Raw genomic sequence first — 25,502 nt, 5'->3', positions numbered from 1 at the left:
TCATTAAATATATACATTATTTAGTCAGTCAGTCAGTCATTATCAGATTAACTATATCCTAATGTGAAGTTTAAAATGTATCGGTATAATGTAATATATATACAGTATATATATTTTAATTAATTTCATCTTTAAAGTGATAACAAGAGCTCCACAAAGAGTGCGCCTGGAAATCTAAATCGACTTAGAAGCCAGTTGTCATCATCTGTAAATACGCACTCTCAATTGAAATGAATTCCTTTATTGTTACTGTATGGTACAATGAGATTCAATATGCAAATACTCCATAAACTTATTTTCCTATAAAATGGTAAAATAACAACAATAATAATATGATAAAAAAAGCAATTAAAAATATACAATATGAAAGCAAAAGTGGTTGTGCAACATTACAACTGTAATGCAAGTTTACAGTGAGGTAATTGTACTTATAAGTACAGGCAGTTCTACTGGGAGCACTTGATGGACTGATTAAGTGCGTTTAGAGCTCTTGAGATGGAACTGTTTCTGAACCACGAGGTCCGTACAGAAAAGGCTCTGAAGCGTTTGCCAAATGGGTTTGCGTGAAAATGTGCGTGGCTTTATGCCAAGTTTTGTTTTTATACATCGCAATGTGAGCATGGAAACAGGCATACGCAACATTTTTGTTTGTACACACCATTTATACATGAGGCCCCTGGCGGTGTTCTTGATCTATTCTGTTAATTTCTCTGATTAACTCTGAGGTCTTGTTGGTTTCTGATTTATTTTTGTGGGAGACATATGAGATAATCTTATGGCTTAAAAAAGCCTTCAGAGTTTCCCTGAATATTCCTGCAGAAACCTCTGAGGATGCATTTGTCTCTAAAAAAAGAATCAAGTTGCTTGGATATAAATTTTGTACAGTTCTCGTCAACTAGTAACAGGGGGTTAAGATGCCAGCTGCGAAATGAGTATGTGGGTGCAATAATTTGAACTCCGTGATCAGAGGCGCATGGTGGGTGGTAAAAATAGTGTCATACTTGCAAGATTTAATCGTGGGAAATCTATAAAGAATTAATCAATTCTCGAGTAGCAATGATGTACTGGTCAAAATAAGGAATAAGCTCTTAAGTATGATTTAGAAATCCCAAGAGTCTGATGTATTTCCCATCCCAGAAACAATAATATTGTACCGTTTTCATTTTTGTTGTAAAAAAAATCCATAACTAAACCAAAACACACGGTCAGTTCCTTTCCTTTATTTTAACTATTAAAGTTTATTCTTTGAAAACTATTAAATGTTACATGCTGTTTAACAAATTTACAGACGTAATCAGCACTTCAATGACTGTCAGTGAACAAGAATACTTTCCTTTATATATTTTTTTCTTTTTTGCTTTTATCCACAAAAGGTGAATGTACTGAAAATTATATTTTTCCTAAAGTGATTTTGAAGGCATTTTTCCCATTAGATGCTTTCGAGTGTTTTGCTCAGGCTTTAATAATATGACATAACATTTGGGAACAAATATGCAAAAGAGTAATCCAAAACTAGAAGCCAATATTGCAAATATTTCAACTGCTACTGTGTATTTGCCAGGTGAACTGATATAAGCTGGGATGAAAGTGATCCAGACTGAGCAGAATATCAGCATGCTGAAAGTAATAAGCTGAGCCTCATTAAAGTTGTCTGGAAGTTTACGAGCAAGAAAAGCAAGGATGAAGCACACAGCAGAAAGAAATCCAATGTAACCGAGCACAGCACAAAATGCTAGCACAGACCCTACCTCACACTCTAAGATTATTTTTTCTTTATACGATTTAAAATTTTTATGAGGAATTGGAGGTGAAAATAATAGCCAAAACATGCAAATTAACACCTGAATTAATGTGAAAGATGCAACACTCATTCTCTGCTGACTAGGACCAAACCACTTCATGACATTACTGCCTGGTAGTGTAGCTCTGAAAGCCATCAACACCACAACTGTTTTTGCCAGAATACAAGAGATGCAGAGAGCAAAGGTGATCCCAAAACCAATGTGTCTCAGCATACATGACCAGTCTGATGGCTGACCAATGAAAGGAAGTGAACAAAGAAAACACAGGATTAAGGAGAACAGCAGAAGAAAACTGAGTTCTGAATTATTGGCTTTCACAACTGGAGTATCACAGTAGAGCATAAAAATTATTGAAACACATATAGTCATGAAAGTTCCTAGTAACGAAAACAGGACAAGTAATGAGCCCATGACCTCCTCAAAAGACAGGAATTCAATGTCCTTCAAGATACACAGAGTTCTTTCTAAATTTGAATTATAATCCAAAGGGCAGCTAAAGCAATCAATTGCATCTGTAAAAAAAGAAAAAAAAATCAATTACGCATGTGCATTTCGGTATAGCCAACTTTTCTTCCCTACATTAGCGAAATGTGCTTATTCCATTTATGGGCTGCTAGAAATTTGATTGTTGCTTACTATAATTCCAAAATTTCTAACACATACTTGCAACATTACTTATTTGGGATAAATTTACAGTCTCTGGTTAATTGTATCTACAAGTGTTGAGAATATGAGAAGAAAACCTGAAGGAAGGAAAAATTGGACAAACACAGGGAAAGAATACATAGAGAGCTGTGAAACAACAGTGCTAATTGCCTTGATGCATTCAGGTTAATATGATATAAAAATTGGTATAAATAAACAAATTAATAAATAAGTATTGAAACAGTCAAATATTACTCTTATCACACTGTTTTCTGATTCAGGAAGTGCTATTATGCCACTTAATTCTGCTACATTGTAAAGTAAATTATGGATATTAAACTTTGAATCCTTTTCCACAATTACTAAAAATGGATAATGTAAAAAAGTTTAGAAATACTGAAACTGGTATCTGGTTTTAATTTTGTATATGATAGGAAATGCAGTTTTCTGCTGAAAATTTCCTTTTTTGCTCAACTGCAATATTGTGCATCTTCAATTGCACTATAAGTTCAAATAATTGATGCAGCTACTAGCTCAAATGAAGTCCCAGATCATACAATTGTGCATATTATATACAGTATCAGTATCATATATTACTGATGTTGAGTGTAAATCCATCATATATACAACTTTTAAAAACTGATATGTACAGTACAGTATATCACTACCCAAAATGCTTGCCATACGTTTATACTTGTACAGTATATCCATCTGTATTATTGTATTTGATTTTTTGAAAACTCTGTCTTTCATATAGTATAGCTTTCTCACTTTCCTGACTCAAAAAGTTACCTGAAAATGTCCTTTTCACCTTCAATTTCCTCATTTTATCCCCCCATCTTTCCCTTGGCTTGTCTACCTTTCGATTAGTGAAAGCTTCACTACTTCAGACATTTGGATTCTTGGCTCATTAGGCTACTGACACAAAGCTGCTTTTAAACCTCAATTGGGGTTTCACTTACTAGCATCAACCAGAATCACTTTTTTGGCCAGAAGCAGGACTGTAAAATCTCAGGACTACCAAGTCACAGTGTCACCTAGTGGCACCTGAGGGCATTGTTCCCTTGAATTTTCACTTTCAAAACTATTCCTAAATCAAAATAATTCTTATTAGATTGACTGGTTAATATTAGCTTTGTGTGATTAACTGGGCATGTTTCTAAGTGTGTGAAACATATGGTGGGTTAATGTCTCATGATAAGTGTGTTCAGAAAATGGATGGACAGACAGATTAAACTTCAAGAACGAAGCTGCATTTCCCATTTTAAAAGCATTGCCAACAGTGTATGAAAAACACAACACTCTCCCAAAATTATAGCATTTCAGTTACGTAAATCAAATAGGTAAAAATTAAGATTATATATTATGAATGTTTAATCAATTGAGAACAAAGCATTTGTCATTTTGTGAATATAATAGTATAAAATATTGATTTGTTTTTTTCTCTTACTTGTTGTGTTACTTATTTCACCTTCTGCACAAGGCACGCAGTCAAAACAGCAAATAAGTTGTCCATTTCTAATTGCCTTGCGAGCTCCTGGCTTGCAGCTTTCGGTGCATACCGATTTAGGTACCTTATGAACAACACAAGCACAGTTACATTAATGGAACAGCCATTTCACAGAATAAGAATATGAAAATCAAAACGGCTGTTTCAATGCTAAGAGCAAAAGAATCATGTTTATTAATTTATGTTAAATACTGTTGTTATTCTGATTAAACAAAACACTGTGCTTAGTAGTTTTAGCCGTTTTCTGTTAAAAAGTAATAATGTATTCAAAAGTTACCCAAGTAACATAGTCAGATATATAGTACATATCTGAACAATGCTGAGTATTTTGCACAGTTTAAGAATAGTTTGAAAAAATAATATCTTCTAAAAAAAGAAGAACCCTGTTATATGTTTCGCACAGCATCTGAGCTGTGACGTTAATTTTTACTGTATTTTTCCTTATACACTGTTCTCCTTGCATATGCATTCTACTCCTTATGGCCTTTAATAGGGCATTTCAGACCTCAAACGCTAGACACACGTGTGCCAGACACAAGTCCTTGGTTCAAAAGTAGCCTTTTATTTAACAGAGTTCTTTTAGACTGGCATCTCCTTCTATTACACAAGTACTTCTCTTTGTCCTTCTTCAGCTCATTTCAGGCAACCGTTGTCCACCTCTTCCCAACTCCAGCTCCCAGAGTGATGTCATCTCCTTTTTTGCTGGACCCAGGAGTACCATAACATTTTAACCAGGGAGTACTTTTGGGTCAGGTAGAACCACCATAAAACAAGGGAGTCCTCTCCTAGTAGTGCTCTTGGTGGCATAAGGTGAATGTTGTGGAAGGAGTGTCCAGAAGCTACACAAGATGCATCCAAACTTTTTTCATTCAGGTGGTACCCTATAGTATTCTCCAAAAATACAGTATGTGACCACCCTGCTATAGTCATTCTCCTTTTCTTTTCTTTCTTTTTTTTGTCTTTTTGTCTGATGCCAACTAATCAGTCTGCCATAATGACTAATCTGTCATTTATACAATTGCCACCAACTTACTGACCTTGCTTGAATACCTTTACCACTCATTGGTAAGGTATTCCAAGACTTTTCAACTTCTGTCACTAGACATTGTATGTTCTAATTATTGCCTTTATGACACAATAATATTTTATACACTTTTAGAAATGTTTTAAAACTCCACCACTTTTAAGTTTTTTTTTATTTTTCTTGCTATTCAGATTTTGCATCTAGAAATCGGGCTTTATTTTTCAAATACATTTCTTGTGTTCTTCATCAATTATAGTATTACTTATATTGAAATTTGGAAAACCCTAATTATGTCAGAAATTAATCTGCATTGCTTCAAATCGAGTCAGTTTTTTAAACTGCTATTCAAATCACACCTCTGAAAGGAATTTTTTTTTCAAGAAACAGTTTTGTTTCCCTGTTGTGAGCATCTTAAATCTTACAGAAGATCTTGCAAGCCCTCGAAAAATAGCCAAAAGAGCTTGGTGAGAAGCTAATGAGAAGAGCATGAGTAAATCATTTATCATCCAGAAACAAAGCTTTAGTAATTTTGGAAAGAGAGTCTTGAGAAAAGAAATTTCTTCATAGAATTTGGATTTTCCTCAGTGTTAAAAACAAAACATATGTTAATGAGAGCCACCATGCTACATAGCATGAATGTAATGACATCATGTTTACCCTATGGCAAAACTGCAGAACATCAGGAATCTCAAACTAGCAGTGAAAATTTGTTAAAAAAAAAAGAAAAAAGTAATACAATAATTATAACCTTACCCTCTTCTTGAGACATGGGCTACGCTCATGACTGCCGAGACTAGGGCATTTATGAAAACTGTTAATATACTAGTAAAGCATGAATATCAGTTTCACAAATTCACATGCAACTTTTAGGACCATAGTTCCACCAGTGAAGTAAATACTAAATATACGTGATCCTATGTCACAAAATGTATCCCCTGAATGTCAAATTCAGTGTAATTCAGACTTAGTAATGTGGAATAAGCAGGTAAACACAGGCTTCAGATGCAAAAATTGAGGATACATTTAAAAATGGATAGGTAAACCAATTTAGATAGATAGATAGATAGATAGATAGATAGATAGATAGATAGATAGATAGATAGATAGATAGATAGATAGATAGATAGAAAAGAGCTTGTGCTGACATGCTTTACATTTTGTAACAGTCAATAAATAACCAATCCAATTTTAAAGTGAAATGGAACAAAACAATGACAATTAACGAAACATTTTCATTCTTAGAAAATAAGAGATGTCTATGAGCCTTTATCCAAACATGCTTTAGAAATTAAAAAAAAAGAAGCAACACTTCAATTACTGGTAGTAGAAATTCCAAAATTTGGCATATAAGTTTAAAATCAAACAGAAGTTCATTTGAGTATATTTTTGCAAAATGTTGTTTGAACAAATTATGGGAAAGTTGCATTCTAGTGAGCAAGGTGCTGCACTTCAAGAAGGTATTTAGAAAGCAACATAAATAACATTCTGCCAGATTGGTTCTTTCTGTTTGCTCATTACCTTCTGGCCTGAAGTTTGATTCCTACAGTAGAACAAATCTCATTCTAGAATCCAATGGTAAATTGTCCACCTCAATCGTAGGAAAAAGACTTGCATGTTCTAATTTTTAACCAAGAAAATTAAAAAAAAAATAATATTGCCTATCTGTTAACTTGTGTACAATGGCCTTGCAGATCAATACAGAGGGAGCAACAAGGGAAATAAATGATCTATTGTTTGCAGCCCTATTATTTCATTCCTGTTTTCCCGGTGAATTGCTAAACTGCATGTTTCTACATTAGGAGCAAGTGGGACACTACCCCTCTCATTCCCAGCAGCAGGTACTGTTTTGCAAAAATGAAGCATGTAGTGAACTTGTCTCAATAATTTGCATTTGCATTGTAAATTGAAATTTGTATTCGAAAAATTAATTATCAGATATTCAAATTTCCATGATATGATTATCAAAATTTATTACATAGAAAAATATTTCTTTTTGGAGTTTGAACGATTGTCTATCTGCTGTTGCTAGCTTGTTTTCGAGATGTTTGGTCAGACCCTTCAACCACACAGTGTTCTGGTATACCTTTGTGGATGACCTCATGGGCAGCCAGAACATTTTAATTCAGCCTTGGGCTTGAATAAAAAAGCCAGTATTGACAACCGTTTTTTGCATTTTTTATGACATAACTTAAAGTCTGAGTGACATAGTTCATTAGTTGTCATCAACATTATCATATATGACAATCATTTTTTAAACACAATATAAATTACCAATTTGCCATTAAAAAAAAAAACCCAAAACAACTGAAAAATAAATATTTAGGTCTAAATTGGCCTGCAGAATTAATAATTCCAGAAATAAATGAAAAGGTAGACATAAAGACCTGGCTAACTGGTAGTATCTCAACAAAAGATATATTCAGCTTTCTGTGTCTTCTTTTTGGAGGCGAACCTATGTTGGAATATCTTTTATTACTCTACTATGGTAGTTGTATTGAAAGACAAAATAATATGTTGACTGGTCTTTATTTTTTGTGATTTTTTATGGCATTGTTCGGCTGATATTTTCTTATCATTAATGATGGTAACCTAATACTTTTTTGAAACACAAACTTCTGTGGTTCCTTTCGTGCAGCTCCATTGAAAGTTTCTGTACCTTGAACATTTCCTGCATATTTACATTTCTGGCTGTACCTAACATCACACACTGGAGAGGTAACACCATCACCGTGAGTGAATCAAGCCGGAATGTTTCCAAAGACTTGACCACTTACTCAGGCCATTGGATTTGAGAAGAGGTTCATTATTTCGTAAATGTTTTAAATACTGCTCTTGAAATGTTTGATTGATCATAGCTCTAGTTCGCATTCTCTATCTCTCACACACATTTTTACACATGCACAATCACACCCTCTACGCAGTTTTTTTTTTATGGCCGGATTCTCAGGATGGTTTTGTCTCTTTTGACATTCTGTAGACACTAAGTCCAATAAAATCACCTACTGCCACAGAATGAAAAATGGGTGGCATGTTATATTTATTAGTCAAGAAAGAAGGCAAGAGAAAGCATTTCACTTTCCCTGTCACTTGGGCCATGAACCTACAAGATTTCCAACTGCCCTAGTAGGATTTGATATGTTGTTTTTTAACACTAATGTATGCTACACCTTTGCAGGTATTTCAAACATTTTAACTTCCTATTATGGGGAGAACGACTGAAACCTGAAACCCCAGTTCTTGTAACACCAAACATTTCTTACTGATTAAAAAAAAAAATGAAGGGCTGGTAAGAGTTTCACTTCTGCTCATCTCACTAGTTTCTCTTCAAGCTTTTTCATCAATTTCTCAAAGATCTGCAGGAATATCGGTGAGAAGTAAGAACCTCTCACTGGTGAAATTAAATGGCCCCAAAATACCTGCCTTTAAAAGGTGTGGTTTTCTAAAATTTTGACAAAAGTAACAGTTTAAAGCATAAACCAGGCTTGAATCAATTCTAAATAAAATTATAAAATATTGAGGGAATTCAAAGTATTAATGCAGGAAAAATTGTAATACAGTGTTTCCCAATTTTTGTGGTGTCACAACCTACACTTTAACAAGGCAATGTGTTCTCAGCTATCCGGTGGGAGAGTCTCTCTGTCTAGTGAAACCCACCAGGATGGGGCAGTTGGGAGGGTTACTGCACGATGACCAGAGCATTAGATGAATCAAGCTTCATTGTCAATTCTTTTCCTCCTTAATGAACAGAGCATGATCGTCAGAGCAGGGAGTGGAGTTTCAGCTGGGGTCATTGACCCTTCGACATTGCCACCATGGTTCACAGGTTGGGAAACGCTGATGTATTAAATGAAGAACATACAAAATGTACAAGAAAATTAAAGCCCTGTCACTATACACTTTAATCAACCCCCACCCACCCAAATAAAACCCTCTAGTGACTAAATTGTGTAGCCTTGCAACACATTTGTAAATGTATAAATAATTATGGTGTAGGAGAAGAGAGATGTCATAAAGACAGCTGTCCGGGAAGTGTGAAATGTCTGTACTAGTAAGAAAATTGGAAAAGTATAACTTACTAAAAAATGGTAAAGGTATTTGAGTAGTTTCAATAATATGGCAATGGTAAAAATGACAGATTAGTCATTATGGCAAACTGATAAGATGGTATCATACATAATGAATAAAGAAAAGAAAAGAAAAAGGGAAGAACTACATCATTGTGCTCACACTTTATTTTTGGAGGATGCTGCAGGGCACTACATGACTGATACAAAGCTCTGATGTATCTTGTATAGCTCCTGGCCTTTTACCAAAAAGTCCTCTCAGCAATTTATTATTGCAGTCACATGTTTAACTTAAATCCCTCCAAAAACTCTGTTTTCATTTTCTGTCTCCTTTATTCCTCTGCATCCCTGACACAGCCATTTGCAGTACAAAAAACTTAAAACACAACTTCGACGTAACAGTCCAATATTAAATATACAAATCTGTAATTAATAAATAAAGTATTGAAATTAACAGTTTATCTGTGAAATATAATTCTACAATATGGTGCAATGGCTGATAGGGCACAGCACACACTAAAGTTCTTACTAAGAAAGTACCCATTCTTAGTAAATGGAACATAATTTTGATAAGAGTAATTTAAGAATGAAAGAAAAATGCTAGCAGGGCATGTTAGATTTACCAGGAATTTCAGGGTGCACTGCTATCTTGTTTTCCTTCTAGCAAAAGATGTAATGTAAATGTCCTGTTTTTTTAAACAATACTGATAGCATTGCCTTTTCTTTCATGCTCTAAATATATTTCCAATACTTCTTAATATTTCCTACACTTTGCTATAGTGTCTTTGTCTCATTTGCTTAATGTTTCAGTGTTTTAAGAACACAGCATGTAGAAAATGGCAATAATCCATTTACCAGCAATGTGAACTAAACAGACTCAGTTGTTTGAAAGCTTCTAACCACCACTGGATGCAGTAATCCTCATGCCTGACCCTGTTTGTCACTCTTTGAGAAAGCCAGTGAGGATCTCATAAGCTCTTCTCACCAGTGCAAGGGTCTTGAGAAACTAGCCCCTAGTCTTTTTCAAATAAAAAGGAATTTTACCAAAGTAAACCAAAAACTTTTGAGTAATCTTGAAAAGACTGGACTTAGGAAAAAAGGAATAATTGCAGAGTGTTCACGTTTTTTGTTCTTAAAAATCAGACACATGTTAATGGGTGACGCCATATTATATAGCGTGTACATTATGATGTCACCATATAGTGATGTCATGATTGTCTTGTTGTGGCGATGTAACAAATCATTAATCACAAAATAACAGTGAAAATATCCCCACCACAAATTGCTTAACATTGGGATGAATTTTATTGATTATAAATATAACAGAATTGATCTTCTGGTGATTATTCAAATATTGTGTGTCTTTGATAACAGATTAATCAAAAGAAGATATGAAAAATGAGTTAGAAGATTTCTTATCTTACCTGTTTTCTATCTCCTGCCCAAATGATGCTGACATTATTCATTTTAATGCGCCTTCCTTCTGGCATAGATGAATCATACACGCCAACTGTTACAAACTTTATAAGACCTGCTTCACCCAATTGCCAATTTACCACTTCATACTTTTGGTCAGTGTCACCGTTTACATCAAAATAAACTTTATCTCCATAAATTGTAGTAAAATTTACTGCTTTTAGGTATTGTAGAAGCTGAAATAAAATAAAATGTTAAGCCCTAAGAATTTTATAAATGACACGCATTCTTATAAACAAGAATAACACAGAAAAACACACAGCACCTGCCATGATTCAGGATTCATCTTGATTGCACAAGTTTTATTGATGAAAGGTCCTTGGCCATCCTTGCAATTGTGAAGATTGTGTAACGCATGTGCTACAGCAAACACTGCTTTGTAGGTACAGCTTGGAACTCTAAATTCATGCTCATCAGTGTATTCTGATTTTACATCTCTTAGGTTTTCAAATCCTGTGCATTTATTTCTACTCTCATCTTTGGAATTCAACGTGCAATTAAACGTCCCTTCCCAAAATTCTTTCAGTAGAACATCTTCAGGGTTTGTTAAAGGGTTAATATTTACAAGGTAGTCTCTCAAACCAGGAATTTCTGCATTGGTCAGTGCCATTCCAATAGCACCTCCTAAAATTCTGTAATAGTCTTCTTTTGCAGGGAGCCGCTTTGTCATCCAACTTAAATCTCCTATCCACTGTAATCCAGTTGCATTTTCTAGAAGTAATTCTTCAACAAATGCTTTCATAGTTACGGCATTTACAAATGCAATGACAACTCTAGCAGAAGACTCTTTGATAAGTCGTATAATTTTAATGTATTTTTGTCGTGTCATCACAGTGGATATGACAGCAGAATATTCAATACAAATGCCCTCTTCCTGAGCAGCTTGTGCAAATGCTGCCATAGCATCATTGCCATAATCATTGTCTGTTCTTACTGTCCCAACCCAATTCCATCCAAAGTGTTTAACAAGCTGGGCCAGGGCTTTACTTTGATAATAATCACTTGGGACTGTTCTTAATAATGTTGGATACTTTGTTTTGTCACTGAGACAGGAACAAGTAGAAAAATAAGTTATCTAAAAAAGAGAATTAAAAAACATAAATAAGCTGTTTCATCAAATTAGCGGTACTGAATGTCTCAACATTGTAATTTTTTCTGAAAATACAAAAACAGATTTTTTCTTTTAATAGTACTTTTGTGGCAAATATTCTGTAATTGCATGATTATTCATTGTAAAATTAATTCATAGTGGAACGAAGGGGGAATTTAAATGATCAGTATTAATTAATGAAACCAACATGCTTTTCTGATCTGAACCATTTGTATTTTTAAAATTGAAGAATCTCATATTTCTTACCTGTGGAATTATAAAAGCCTGTGCTATCGAAGAAACTGCTTGTGTGTATGTTGTGGAAGACATCCCAATTACAGCAAGAACAGATGATTGCTTAATGCTACAGGAACTATTAGCAGGCTTTCTGTCTGCAGGGTCATTTAGTGGAGCTAACACTTTCTTAATGGATAACTGTACAGATGAGCAGGCATCATATATTTTGTATCCCACAGTAATATTAGGTAATAAATTGTTCTTATTGTTAATTTCATCAATAGCAAAAATCATAGTTCTGGCATTTTGATATTCTCGTTCATTGAAACTGCCAAAGAGTAAGCAGAAAGAAAGAAACTTAAATTTGATTAACTTTTCCTTTATGCTAATCTTAAAATTCATAATGTAAATCAAACTTTTATTGAATTACCTCTTTAAAAAGTATAACCTGATATGTTACATTGATTGCGTTCATGATTAGAATCTTTATTTTCAAATGGCAATATGTGATACTTTTGTTGCAACAGGGAGTAAAAAAAAATGATAATAAAGAATACATTTAAATGATTCACATAATTGTGTTTTTTCTAACATTAATCTTGCAAATATCAGATCATTTCCATTAGTATCATTTATTTTGAATAAACGTAGATCATCTTTCTTAACTGTTTACTTTATACTGTACTGTTCAGTTTTTATATATGACATTGTACTATAATCCTATGAACTTCATTTGGTGTATTAAGAATGCTACTTGATTTTTGTATTAGTTTAAATAAAACATATGTTATAAAATATTTGCATCACACAGTATGGATTCACCACCATAACGACTGTAATATGTACTTTTGTTTTCTTTTTTAGTAAGAGGACACAATGAAAATAAATTAAGAAACAAATAAATCAAGAAGATATAAATAACAATTTAAATTATAACAGCAAAGATGTTCTGTATCTGTTTTAAATTATCTTTAATTATTTATTTTTAATTGGGATCAATTTCATATACAGCATTAAAACCTACCAAGTTTACAGTATTGGTTCATTACACTGAATTCACTGTTAATTTGTAGTGGTCAAGAGAATGAAAAATAAAATTATTTATATATAATGTACAAAATGATATAATGAATTAATCATGAGAATTTGATACTGTGCTTAAAATTCAATAAAACTTTAGACAAATCAATTGGTAGTAAAGAACTGTATTTTATTTAAAGTACAAAAAACAAAAATACAGTATAGTAAAATTACTAATTGTTTACAAAGACTTTCTATGATTAAAAGTCTAAGCTCGATCTACCTGTAGTACATAATAAGCAAAGAGTTTTGTAATATCTATCTGGTGAATTTGCATATTGCACTTGGTAAAGTGAGGAATACTGATATCAGTCCAAATATATGTACACATTTCACACATTTTATACTAAATTTAGAAAATGTATAGAATCTTATTTAGTTTAGAATGAATACATACTGTTTTTAAGCTCAAATAACCAAACAAATATATTTACATTGCATTAGATAATCATACTTTAAAATTCATGGATTTTCTTTAGTTTCCTCCTTGATGATAAACATCTTTAAAAATTATTATCTTGACTTACACTTTGCATTCAGTCGGTGCAGGCTTCGATTTGTATGTAGGCAGATTATTGTCATGGCTGTGAATGTTAAAAATGCCTACAAGAATAATGTCTCCATCTTTTGATAATAATGGCATTTCAGCACTGTCATACAACAGGCAGCTTGGCTCTTCTCCTCTTATGATAGCAACCCACAGTATTGCTAGTGCAAGCAGCATCTCACAATTGTAATCTGCTTACAATGTAATTTGATGGCTATATACAGTAGTGGGCTCAGATGAACATTAGCCTAAATGAACTTCATATATAAACATCTTGTTACTAGTGAGATATTTATTCTCCGGAGGATCATTAATATTTGAAACTTCCACTCTCTTAAAAAAAATCTAATTAATGGTTATAATATTATATTGGTGAAAGCATTGTAGAGCTGTCTTTAAAAACAAGTAAGCAATATTTTCCTTGTATTTATTATTTGCCCGTATAAGTTTTAATAATTTAAATCTTTTAGTGTGAAAGAATGGGCATACATGTAATGGTAGCCTGTTAATTTAACCTACATGTTTTTCTAGTGTTAAAAGCAGTCTCTTTAAGCAACACTGTGATTTTCAGAAAAAAAAAACCTAAATTAAACTGCATGTGGTAAAAAATCCATCCATCCATTATCCAACCCGCTGAATCCGAACACAGGGTCACGGGGGTCTGCTGAAGCCAATCCCAGCCAACACAGGGCACAAGGCAGGAACTAATCCTGGGCAGGGTGCCAACCCACCGCAGGACACACACCCACACACCAAGCACACACTAGGGCCAATTTAGAGTCACCAATCCACCTAACCTGCATGTCTTTGGACTGTGGGAGGAAACCGGAGTACCCGGAGGAAACCCACGCAGACACGGGGAGAACATGCAAACTCCACGCAGGGAGGACCCGGGAAGCGAACCTGGGTCTCCTAACTGCGAGGCAGCAGCGCTACCACTGCACCACCCTTGGTAAAAAAATGTATTGCATAAAAAACTAAATTTAGATGCTATGTTGGGACACTGCCTATGTAGAGACTTTGCACATTACTCTTGTTTCTGTAGTTTTTCCCTAGGTATTGTTTACTTAAATTGTTCCTCATCTGAAACACATATAAATACAGTTTGATCTACATATTGTATATTGTCATTATATGCCCCAGCATTACAAAACAGAAGCATGCATCAAAACAGTACATAAAAGTTGGAACAAAACAGTTCTATTCTAAATAATACATATGCACATGTTAAGATATAATTATTAATAAAATAAGTTTTCTTAACTAAACATTAAAATAATCAAGACATAGTGGTGTTTTTGTGATTGTAAAAGTAATGCTAAATATTCAAAAAAACATTTTATAAGTTAATTTATTTATCAAAATCAGCCAGAAGAAAAAGGAAAATGGCAAAAGAACACCTATAATAAAAACAATAGCAAACAGGCAAAATCCTTAGTTTTCAGGTTAGTAATCTGTCTCCTGTATGCTGTAGTTTTCCCACTTTCTTGACTTTCTGTATGTCAAAAAGTTTTCCTTATCATCTTCTATTTCTTTTTCTGACTCTTTTTCTCCCGCCATCTTTGCCTTGGGCTACCTTTCCACTAGTAAGGCTTCTCCACTTCTGAGTTTTGGATTCTTGGATCATTAGGCTACTGACTAAAGCTGCCTTTAAACCTCAATTGCAGTTACACTTACTAGCATCAATCAGAATCAGTTTTTTGGTCAGAAGCTGGAAAAATTTCAGGACCACCAAGCCTTAGTGACACCTGAGGCAATTGTACTCATTACTTTTCACTTTCAAAGCTACAAGCCAAATCAAAAGAATTGTTATTAGATTGAATGCCAAATCTCAATTAGCCTTGTATGATCAACTGGGCATGTATCTAAAAAAAACACATCATTCACACACACACACACACACACACACACACATATATATATATATATATATATATATATATATATATATATATATATATATATATATATATATACTGACATTTTTGAGAATGAAAATGAACTTGTTGTAAATGTCTGACCATTTTTGACACAGGCTTACTACAAAGTAGCCAGTATTGTTTCTTATTATGCAGTCTACGTACATTTGAGTTTTTTGGAAACTGCTTTGGTGGGAATAGATTATGGATCTGTATTAGATTTTATTACATCCTAAGAGCTCCAGATTTAGGGGTGGTATCAGAAGAGGAATGTTTCTTTGTGGCTTTCCAACATTTGTTTTTGTCTTTTGCGTTTAAAGTGGCGTACCTTCACTATAACTGCCGTACTCGGAAAACTGTCTTCTAAAGAATCAGGTATACAGTTCTATTTACTGCGTTTAAGGCTAATAATTGAATTGTCATCAGGATTTAAGATTCTAATCAGTGGGATAAAAAATAAATTAAAAAAAATCATAAAACTAATTGGCTCATAATGCTTCATGAATGAAAATGGGAAGATGTGCTGAAATACTTTTGGTTCTCTATTAATGTAGAACTAAGCTATCAATCTCCATCTCATCTGAGAGCACTGTGTCCGTGTCTGATCCACTTATGCCTATATCCACATAAATTTGCACACTGCTTATTACTTTTCAGTTTTGTTTTGTTTTTTACTATAACTGTTTAATGGGCAGCATATTGAGGAGCTGCATTCACAATGAGAAACACCATTGAGCTTATTATCTAAACAGGATAAAATATCTGTAAGAGCCATTTTCCTAGTTTTATAAAATGTATGAATATTTACTAGATGATGATGCATAAAATATGGGAGGTTCCTATAACCCCTGTGAATAGAATTGAGTTGGTATTTTCCTGTCATTTTTTAACAGTTTTGAGTAAACAATGTTCTTCAGTTAGTGTTTAGCCTCGCCTTGTGTAAGGTACACAGGCATACGGTTTTTTAAACGTGTTCTTGTTTGTGCTCGCGTTCGTGGTTGCGCACATGACCGTGCCTGGGCGCATGTCTATGTGCCAATGTCCTAAGGGCCTTTTGAGTGTGAAGTAACTCTTAAAATAAAAGATTTAAGTGTTGAACCGTATGTTTAAAGCATACAGAAGAAGAAATAAATAACCTTTAAGTATAGAAATAACCAAAGCTTCTTAAGAAAAGCTAAGTTTATAGAAGATACATTTTTTCCTTTTTTTGCCTTTATTCTATGTGTGTAACTATTTTTCTTTTTATTCTTGTGTGGATTATTTGCTTTAACTTTCACTAAATATTTTAAAACAAACTTTTGGACTGTGAAATTTCTTTGACACGCGTCTTACCCATGCCTGACTTCGCCTTATGCATCGGCGGCTACACTAAAGTTAAAAAACCTGCCTGAAGTTTTGAAACCTGCTTAAGATTTGAACCTGCCTAAGACTGAAAGATTAAAATTGCCTTGGATTATAAAAGAAAGCAAGTCTGCATTTTCAACACCTGAGATCGACTGCGACGAAAGAAAACGATGACTTGAAAAAGACTCAACAGATACTTTTAATCTTTGTCTTTGATCGGAATTGGACATATTTGAGAATTGCTAGTGCTCTTCATAAATCTGTATAAATTACAAAGATTTTAAGCACAGTACCTTATGAGATCGCCATGGCATCTGAGTCCAGGAGCCAGAGAACATTTCGAACCGCCATTGAAAGTAACAATGGTGTGAGTGGAAGTCACGACGATCATGATGTTTCAATGGAGGATCATCTTGATGATGACATAAAGCCATCCAATTCATTAACAACTAAACTTCAATCCGAAATGGACTACAAATACAATTATCTAATGTGATGAAGACTGTGAAGGATTTAAAAAAAAATGAATTTAATTGTGAATCTATAAAATCGATCATCGAGAACTCGTTCTTTAACCTGAGAATGGAATATAAAAGGTTAAGTGACAAACTCTTATCCATCCAGAAAAACGAAGATACACGGAAAATGCTACAAAAGGACTTTGATGCTAAAATGGAAATTTGTAATAAATTTACGGAAAATACGATGGAATGGGTTTTTGAAGTACGTCAAAATATAAGCTTCAACCAGCAGCCTGACTTTTCGGCTAACCAATTCAAGGATTACAGAATGACGAATGACTTTCCTGACGTCTCTCCAGAAGATAGTATCAAATTCAGCCAAAGCCTCCCAAATCTCCGCAAAATCTAAACGTAGTGCAAGTTCAGCCGGGACTTCTATTAGCGCCATCAGATCTCAAGAGGCAGCACACGCCGTGCTGTTGGCTAAAACGGAGAATCAAAGAAAGCAACAGGCTCTAGATATGGAAGAAATGCAGTTAAAAGCTAAGGAAATGCAGATAAAAGCTAAAAGAGATCAATTAGAATTGGTGGCAGCTATTGCAGAATCCGACGCTTAAAGGGCACAATCGCAGTCCAAATAGACTGAGTCAGAAACCAAATGTGAAATTTGAAAAGTCTTCAGATGCTTACAGTTACAACCTTACAAATACGAATGAAAGTAAAAATAAACCCCAGCAACCGTTTTATCAGCAACAAAATGAAGCGCTTCTTCAACAATTGCATCATGAACAACGTTACGATCAACAGATACAGCAACAAAACAAAGCACAAGCGCCTAATGTACCCCATATAAAGGTACCAGTATTTGAAGGCGATCCATTAACTTATATAAACTTTATAAGAGCATTTGATCGAATCATCGACCAAGTAGTGAGTGATCCTGGTAACAAACTAGAGTATTTGGTACAATTCACCAAAGGCGAACCTAGAAACATTGCTCAGAATATCACATACTTGCCGCCAGAAGAGGGATATAGAAATACCAGAAGAATGTAAGAAAAATTTTATGGAAACCATGTTCAAATAGGAGATGCTTACATGAAGAAAATCAGGAAGTGGCCACAATTGAAATCAGGAGATGTAGATAGCTTAAAGACATACACGCTCTTCATTGGTAATTGTTAAGTGTTATGTCGGGCTTAAAGGACGGACACGAATTCGAAAACAATTTAAATATACGCATTATGTCATCGAAGCTTCCCCAAGAACTACGAGAGCTTTGGCAAAATAAAGCAACAACAAAGATCGAAGGTAAAGAAAAAAGAAGACCAGGTCTCGCTGACTGATATGGATTCTTAGAAGAACGACTCATAGCCTCCTTGGATCCAATGTATGGTGCTATCTATTCAAGCTATACCTTCAAAAGAGAAAAAGAAAAGACTGATCACGAAAAATATCCTGCGAAAGGCAGAATGAGAAAGGTCAACTTTGTCTCAAATTTTGCTGCTACTGTTGAAAAGGGAAATAAAAAGGAGACAACCGAGCGTATACACGGTGAGCACTGTTTTTTCTGTGACAAAAAGCATGATCTTAATGACTGCAATGCAATTCAGAAATTAACATATGAAAATAAAATTGACTTTTTAAAATCCAAGGGCTTATGCTTTAAATGTCTAAAACAAGGACATCTTAGCAAAAATTGTGAAGATAAAATTAAATGTAGCATATGCTCTCATTTTCATCCAGCTATTTTACATATAAATAAAGAAAAGAGCTGTAAATCAAAACAAAAAAGCGCTTCTTCTACGAATGTGCCCATAACACTGAAAGAGTCTTGTATGGCTACCGGGGCCGGAAATAGTGTCATAGCTGCGGTTCCAGTTAAAGTCAAATCCAAAGGGAATGAAAAATATATTGAAACATATGCTCTAATAGACCCATGTTGCACAGCCACATTTTGCACAGAGAGCTTAGGAGAACAATTAATCCTTTCAGGAAGAAAATCACACCTGTATCTCAACACTCTAGACAATCTAGAAAAACCATTAAAATGTAAAATCTTAACAGAGTTACAAGTCTGTGGGTTAGAAGAAAACACGTTTTATGACAGAGGTACGTACAGCAACTGTTATACCTGGAAATAAAGATAAAATTCCTACTCAAGAAGATATTATGAAATGGCCTTACCTTAAAGATGTACACCTACCCCAAATAAACGCAGAAGTAGGTTTATTAATAGGTACAGATTCTCGTAAACTCTTGGAACCATCGGAAATCATACATAGCGAAGAAGATGGACCTTTTGCAACGAGAACAGTTCTAGGATGGACTGTTACTTGCTATACAAAGGAGTCAGACAACGAAAGTGTAAAAAGATGTTCAGTCAATTGTGTAACAATAAAGGAAGTAGAACAAATGTTACTCAAGCAATACAATATAGACTTTCCAGAACGCGACTGTGAAGAAAAAGAGGAAATGTCACAGGAAGACATTAAATTCATGCGCATAGCCTCAGATACTTCAAGTCTAGTGAACAGACACTATTGCATTAATCTGCCTTTTAAAGATGAAACACTTAAAGTGCCAAACAATCATTGTATTGCAAAACAACGTGCTATTGGACTTAAAAGGAAACTTACAAGGTACCTGACATTCCATGAGGATTATAAAGCGTTCATGAAAGACATTTTAGACAAAGGTTATGCCATAAAGGTACCCACTGACCCTTGAAAAAGAAAAAATATGGTACATCCCTCATCATGGAGTGTATCATTCAAAGAAAACCAAAATAAGAGTGGTGTTTGATTGTACAGCCACTTATCAAGGTTTTTCTCTAAATGAACAGTTGCTGAAAGGACCTGATTTAACTAATACACTCATTGGAGTTCTTACAAGATTCAGAGAGGAACAAATCGCTCTCATGGCGGACATTAAATCAATGTTCTATCAAGTGAATGTATCAGAAAAAGACATGGATCTTCTTCGTTTTCTGTGATGGCCTGAAGGTAATCTAAACAATGAACTTGAGGAATACAAAATGACAGTGCATTTTTTTGGTGCTACTTTGTCACCCAGTTGTGCCTCTTATGCCTTAAGAAGAACAACAGAGGATGCAAGAGGCACAGCTCCAGAGGAAACAGTTATCACTGTGTTAAATAATTTCTATGTTGATGACTGTTTAAAGTCAGTTGCTACTGAAGAACAAGCCATAACATTGGCCAAAGATCTTAAAACCCTGTGCTTAAAGGGAGGATTTTATCTTACAAAATGGATAAGTAATAGCAGAGCAGTTTTGCTGTCAATCCCTGAAGAAGACAGGGCAATAGATCAAAAAGACTTGGACTTAAGCCATGATCTGCTACCAGTTGAAAGAGCCTTGGGTGTTCAATGGTGCACACAGACTGACAGTTTCAAGTTCCAGGTAAAGCTGCAATATAAGCCTGCTACAAGACGTGGCATTCTGTCAGTGGTCAGTTCAATATATGACCCACTTGGATTTTTAGCACCAGTCATATTGCCTGCTATGCTTATTCTAAGAGAACTGTGTAAAGAGAAATATGCTTGGAATCAGGAAGTGGAAGCTAAGTATATTCGGCAATGGAAAAAATGGATGGACGATTTGCAGCTACTTGTGGATTTCAATGTAGACAGGTGCTTTAAACCACCTGGATTTGGTCAAATAATGACTGCAAAAATGCATCATTTTGGAGATGCTTCAGAAAACGGGTATGGCACTGTTTCCTACCTCCTTTTGACTAACAAAGAAAATGAGAGACATTGTTCATTTCTAATGGGGAAATCAAGAGTGGCACCACTAAAATCTGTCACTATATCAAGATTGGAACTTACAGCAGCAGTGGTAGCAGTCAAAATGGACAAAATGTTAAAACGAGAACTGCAGATTCCCCTGCAAGAGTCAATCTTTTGGACTGACAGCTCCACAGTACTAAGGTACATCGCAAATGAAAGTGCACGCTACAAAACCTTTGTTGCCAACAGAATCGCAGTGATAATAGAGCACACTCAACCCTCGCAATGGAGGTATGTGCATCTTCACAAAATCCTGCAAACCAGGCATCAAGAGGTTTGACAATAGAAAGCTTCATTAAAAGTAAGACTTGGATACAAAGCCCGAATTTCCTACTATAGCCAGAGCACGAATGGCCTAAGAGATCGGATGAGGTGGACTTGTCTACTAGCGACGATCCGGAAATCAAAAGGTGTGTAGCAAATTTTGCATGTGTAGAAGAAAAAACTGAACCGGTAAAAAGACTTATAGAGTACTACTCAGAATGGTACAAATTAAAGAAAACAATAGCTTGGTTCTTTAAGTTTAAAGAAGTGCTTATGCGTTTGAAAGAAGAGAGAAAGACCAATCAGAAGTATAAGAAAGATTTTAAATTCAACACTAAACCAACAAACACTCGATGATCAAAATCTTCATACACTGATGTGCGAAGTGGAATCAATACTTAATAACAGACCCCTTATAGAGACATCTAACGATCCTAATGATCTGGAACTGCTCACACCCAATCATCTATTGCTAATGGACACTCAACCCAAAATGACACCTGAACTTGTTTCAAAAAACGGATCATATCTAAGAACACACTGGAAACAATTTCAATACATGGCTGACTTGTTTTGGAAAAGATGGACTAAAGAGTATTTGCCAATACTTCAGGAACGTCAAAAATGGCTGACACCACCATCGGTGGCTACAATATCCATACACTTTTCCTTCCTCTTATATAAGGTCAAACAACTGGCACCAAATTAATTGTTTCGCATTTACCACTACTCAAGTTTTTTAAAATGTTAAAAAATATTGTTCCTAATTATATCAACAATCCAGAACTATCTGATGCACCCTATGTAGGAAGCCATACCATCTCCAATTACAGAATTGTATTAATAGGTTAGAGATACTATAATGTAGCTGAAAAATCTTATAGAAATTGTTCTTCAACTTCTGAATCCCTGTAGAAATAAAATTATAAAATGTCAAATACACTTGTAAAATTGTATATATATATAAATTTCCAGCTCACACACACATAGCACATTGAGCACATCATGGAAACTTTATTTGAATGGGAAACCATACACTAGTACAGCTACATTAGACTGAAATGAGTGGTACAGGATGTTGTGAGCATCCGCACAATTTCAGGTCAGGCACATTATGGGGGCAAATCAAAAATTATATTTCAGGTGACATTTATCATTGGCAACTGCATGGGAATGGGTTATATTTAAGCTCAATGCTCAGTAAAAACATCCACTTTGATTCAAAGTCAGACACATATGTGGGGAATAGTGTGGATATTTACACATTTAAAATTCAACACACCATGACGACGGTGGAATAATATAACCTTTACACTTCTATGACTAATGGGCTGGAGACCTGCTATAAATACTCATCATTTTTTCAGAATGCTAATCTGGATACTTCATATTCTTTATATACAGTAAGACAAATGTAGATTTCCTTATCTGCCTTTCATATGATGAGTAAAATAGTTCTGAGCAGGCATCAACCACAGCAGCAACTGTGGTCATCACTTCTCTTGTGAAAAGAATGGAGTTAAATGACATCAATTCAGAGAGGGAAAGGCAAGTTTGTTGTACCAAATGAATGTCACTGAGAGAATAAAATTGAATAATAAAAAAAGAGCTGTTACAAGTAGCCAAAATTTAAGATGGCCCAGGATTACAATTTTTTCATAGGCTTCAGGGATTCTAGTGTTAATTAATCTAAAATAACATAAAGTCATGTTTTGAAAGTTCCTAAAGTCTAAGGCTGGATTATACTTTACGCAACGCATGCTGCAGCAGACGCTCCTGCTACACAAGCGTTTTACTGTTTATACTTGCACGCATACTTTATGTAAATCTGGAGGAATCCAGCAGGTGGCAGTGTGAGATTTTATCACTGTGAATTGCATTGAACACCCATTAAATTCTGATGACACCGATTACTTCAATATCTCTGAAAAGAATGTTTAATGATTAAATCCATCAATCCAGAGATGTTTCCATTCCAGCAAGCATCGGGCACGAGGCAGAAACAATCCCAGGATGGGGCCTCAACTCATCGCAAGGTGAATACAAGCACACACATACACTGGAGTCATTTTAGCGGCACCAAATCCCCAAATCTGCATATTATAGCACAGTGTGGAAACCCAGCAGGAAAACATGTAAACTCCAAGCAGGGAATACCAGTAATGTGACTCCATGCGAGACAGCAGTGCTACCGCTCCACCACCGTGTCACCCCCATGTGTGTAATTATTAACATTATTCATTATTTAAACGAAATTCACATTTTATCAGTAAAATGTAACATACATACTTTAATTTCATCATGAAAGTGATATCAAGTATAAATCTAAAGATTCTAAATTTGCAGAGAGTTGGAATATCATACATTTAATGCGTTCTGTGTGGTAATCTATTGCTGCTTGCCACTGCTGTCAGGTCCAAGAAGCTCGTATCGATTAAAAACTGGGATGACATTTACGACGGTCTACTTTAATGATATGAGGTTAAAGTGGACATTTCAAGATTAAAATGATTAAAAAGATTTCCACTTTAAACACAAAATACATGTTTTCACCATGTTCTTAATTTTTTCTCTCTGTGGGTCAAATACAGCACTGTGCATTATGTTGCTGTTGTGAAGTTGCAAAAAAAAAAAAAAAATACAGCACAACAGATAGTATGTGAGACTTTTAAAATGTATTGTGTCATTATGATCGGGAATATACGATGCTTGAATATAAAAGCACCATGAATGCATCGGTATGTCGGCATTTTGCTTCACCACATCGAACCATTCATCAAACATTGAAGCGAGCACATCAATCCTGTAGGATCTACATAGAGGCTTTCTGTCACTTGTAGATAGGAAACGGAGACTCTGACGTCACATTCCAACTTTTATCACACTACGACCCCGACTTTTGCTGGTACTGCAACTCGCGCACGCAATGCGTTATTTTCTGAGGACCTGCTCAGAAGACGTGGCAAATAAATGCTGGGAACGTGTGTCAGCCATGATGCGTGTGTGTACGTGTTCTGAGCGTGAAGTATAAATGAGCCCTTACTGTCTACCCCACTGCTTTTTAGCATATTCCATGTGTCTGTGATTCTCTTTGTGAAGAAAAAACTTCCAGTTTGTGTGAAATTTACAATTAACAAGTTTCCAATTGCCCCCCTTGTTCTTGCAGAACTCAATTTAAAGTAATTGCCTCTTTTCACTGCACTAATTCTAATCATAATTTTAAACACTTCAGTCATGGCTCCTATTAATCTCCTTTTGCTTAAACTGAAAAGGTTCATGTGTTTAAATCTTTTATCATAATTTATCCCCTGCAGCCCAGGATTCAGCCTAGTTACTCTTCTCTGGATTTTTTCTTACACTGCTATGTCCTTTTGCTAGCCTGGAGACCAATACTGCACACAGTACTCCAGATGAGGCTTCACCAGTGTGTTATATAGTTTGAGAATAACCTCCGTGGACTTGTAAACCACACATCATGCTATATAATCTAACATTCTGTGTTTCTTCTTAGTGGCTTTTGAACATTGTCTGGAAGTTGATAGTGTTAAGTCCATTATGACTCCTAAATCCTACTCTTAAGGTGTATGTTTGATTGCGAGACCTTCCATTGTGTATTCAACCCTAACATTTTTACATTCTACATATAATTCTTTGCATTTACTGACATTATATTTCATCTGCCACAAATCTGCCAAAGCATATATGCTTTCCAAGTCCCTCTGTAATGATTTAATGGATTCTAAATTATCTGCCAATCAACCTAACTTGGCTTCATCTGCAAACTTAACCAGCTTTGTATTTATATTCCTATCCAAATCATTTATATATATTTACATATATTAAAAATAGTAGCAGCCATAGCACTGACCCCTGTGTTAACACCACTCTTAACATCAGCCAATTTTAATAAGGTTCCTCACAACATCACCCTCTGCTTCCTGTGTCTGAGCCAGTTCTGCACCCATCTACAAACAACACCCTGAATTCCAACTTCTTTTAGTTTGATGCTGAACCACTCACATGGCACCTTATCAAATGCTTCCTGAAAGCTAAGATGCATTATATACTGTATGCTCCACTTTGATCATATCCTTTGGTTGCTTGCTCATAGAATTCCAGCATGTTCAGTCTTTTCCTTAATTATTCCTTCAATTAATTTACCTGTGAGCCATGTTTAATTTACTGGCCTATAGTTGCCTGAATCTGCCAGATCACAACATATAAAATAT

The sequence above is a fragment of the Polypterus senegalus genome, chromosome 1 (assembly GCF_016835505.1).
Source record: "Polypterus senegalus isolate Bchr_013 chromosome 1, ASM1683550v1, whole genome shotgun sequence".
In the NCBI taxonomy this organism is placed as follows: domain Eukaryota; kingdom Metazoa; phylum Chordata; class Cladistia; order Polypteriformes; family Polypteridae; genus Polypterus; species Polypterus senegalus.
The sequence above is the reverse complement of the archived record's forward strand: the minus strand, read 5'-3'. Positions refer to the sequence as shown.